Source organism: Pteropus alecto, unplaced genomic scaffold (assembly GCF_000325575.1).
Source record: "Pteropus alecto unplaced genomic scaffold, ASM32557v1 scaffold208, whole genome shotgun sequence".
Lineage (NCBI taxonomy): Eukaryota > Metazoa > Chordata > Mammalia > Chiroptera > Pteropodidae > Pteropus > Pteropus alecto.
Genome location: NW_006441066.1, coordinates 411,571 through 414,444, shown reverse-complemented (window position 1 = coordinate 414,444; position 2,874 = coordinate 411,571).

The window sequence follows — 2,874 nt, the reverse complement described above, 5'->3', positions numbered from 1 at the left end:
AAGTTAAAAAACTGCTCACTACTTTCTTGGGTGAGGGATCAATTTCAAAAGAATTTGCATATTATACAGGTTTTCAACCAAAAGCAATATGCCTAGTCGGCCATTGTGTCTCTGCTGGCTCAGATGGGATTAATACAATTCTGCCAACAGCTGCCACTGACAGCTAAAAGTTGAAAGAGTGGCAGCAGATGAAAGCGAGGGGGAAAGGTAGTAGTCTGGGGAGGCTGAAAACAGAAGGGATGGTTGCCATTTACAGTGATGAATTTAATTAGAGACTTTCAAGTGCAGAGGCACTGAAATAACTTTCTTCCTCTCATCTTTTGTTACTGACCCACCACAAGCCAAATGACAGTGAAGATAACCACAAACTATTTTTTCACCTCATCTCATGGCTGGCCAAGCACAGATGGGGACCTACTTGCCTTCAGGAGTGAAGTAAAGTGTGCCAAAAGCCACCTGCTTCCAGCCAAAATGCATTGTCCACCCATCTGAAATCAAAACTTAAACTCTTCATTAAAGTTATTCCTTTGGGTCAAGGCATTGAAAGTTCTTATTTAAACTTGACCATGTTATCTAAAAGAAGGAACATATAGTGCCTTGCACAGAGTAGAGGTTTTCTAAATGTGTCATTTTTACTATTAAGTTTTCACTACTTGCTATTAGAACCTTAGTAGGGATTCGTCTACCAGATTCTCTCCTGTCTTCTAGGGTTCTTGAGGAGCTATGATAGGAAGATTTTGATGTGGAACACTGGCAAAGACTTGGTGGCAGAGTATAGGTTTGGGGGGATGGCGGAGAAAGGGGAGGCTGGCAGAATGAGGAGATTTTGGGGAGTAAAGGCACTTTTAAAAGGTGAGAAAGAAGGAAGAGAGTTTAGAAATTAACATTGATTCTTCTGCGAGCCAGGCACTGAATTAGATGCTTTCACATCTATTATCTTATTTAATTATTATTTAATCCACAATCACTTTATAGGGAAATATTAATACTCCCATTTTACAGATGAGAAAACTGGGTTTCAGATTAAGAAAGTCACTCAAGGTCACACACGGCCTATATGTGATGGAATATAGACTTCAAGATGGACCTGTTTCCTAAACCTATGTTCTTGAATGGTGCTCACTCCTCACATTGTCACGGGGTGACTACCCTAGTCTCTCTTTGCTCTAATGCTCCAACCACTTGCAAGTTCAGTCTCATATGACTCCCAGGTTTCCTAGCTATGGACTAGAAAGTGAAGACAAAAGATTTCCACGGGTGGTGAGGTAGGAAGAAATCTTGCATTATCAAATGGATAGAAAATTGAGAAAAGCCTAGAAACATTTTTCTGGTTGCCCAAGGGTTTGGAAACTTTCTGTTCCAGGTTTCAACCTATGTCGTTCCAAATCCAAAGTTCTGGAATAATTGGTGTACCAATTGGGCCCTGGGTCCTGCACCATGCGTACAAGTTTGCTCTACACTGGCAGCAGGTTCATTTTCCAGGAGAGAATATGAAAAGAATAGCTGGGGGTGGGGAGGGACAAATTCTGTCTCTTCCAGAGTAGTTGGTGTAGGAGTGAAAGACTGGAAGATAAAGAGGCTGCTTTTTCTCTTACCACTGGAGAAAGGGGCTAGGGAGAGGAGTCTATAGCCTAAGAGGTTCATCCACAAGATGTTATGGAGAGGACCACTCCACAAAAGAGATCCAGCTGCACTACCTGACTTTGAAGATTCCTTCCTCCCCTAGAGGGGAGAGTGAAAGAAGAGTAGGGGAGAAATTGATAACCAGTCAGGGACCTCGGTTGCTATGTCCAGAGGCAACATCAAGGGAACAAGGCAATTAAGGACAGTTTCTTCCAAACTTCTTTCAATTCCATCTTTCTCCTTCGTAGGTGAGACTGAGCGTCCTTTTCGTTAACCTTTTAGTTACCACCTCCAGGCACATACTTTCCTACATCCTCCAAAGCAGTCAGCCCTACACTGCCCATCACTGCCCCCTCCCCCATCCTCACGCTTGGCTCTGCACTTGGGAAAGTGAGGTACCCGCCTCCCGGAGCTGTGGGTTTGGAGGGTGGTTTACTCGCCCTCGGATCTCTGCTGTAAAAAACTGATCCGCAAGGACCCAGCATGCGCAGCGTCTTCGGGCGCATTGTGATGGGAACTGCTTCTCCGAGTCTCCACAAAGACTCCTGAGTAACCAGGAGTAACGGCCCCTCCAACACCCACCTTCCTTAAGACAGACAGATGCAGAGACAATGCAGCTTTTCTTTCTTCCTTCCTTTCTTCCTCCCTCCCTCCCTACCTCTCTCCCTCCCTCCCTTCCTCTTCTTTCTTTCTTTTTAGAGGGTCGGTTGCAGCCTGAAAGGCTGGTCCACGTGAGGACTAGTGTATTTCTATCGATCCCATCTCCCATGGTGACAAACGCCAGCGCCGAGGCTTTGCAGTCCGAGGCTGCAGCTTGCAGTAGAGCTAAACTGCGTACGGCTTTAATTCCACGTCAGATCAACTTTGATCGATATCCCCCTACCGGCCCAATTGGAAGAGCCCAATTCTCAGGCGCTGAGCCTCTTCGCTACCCCCCGCCCCCCGCCCCTTTAGACCCACCATCTTCTGGAAAAGAGAAGTCTAGGATTTTCTTTATAATCTCAATTTCTTTCACTCTGTCTCTCTATCTCTGTCTCTCTCTTTTTCTCTCTCTATCTCTGTCTCTGTCTCTGTCTCTGTCTCTCTCTCTCGGAGAGAGATCGCTTTGGCGAACCTAGCTTGCAGCCAGTGAACCCGCCTTCTAGATTGGTGTGAAGACAGAGTGAGGTGGGGGGCGGGGAGAGGGTGTGAGAGAGCCTGGGAGCGAGAGGGGAGGGAGGGGAGAGAGAGAGAGAGAGAGAGAGAGAGAGA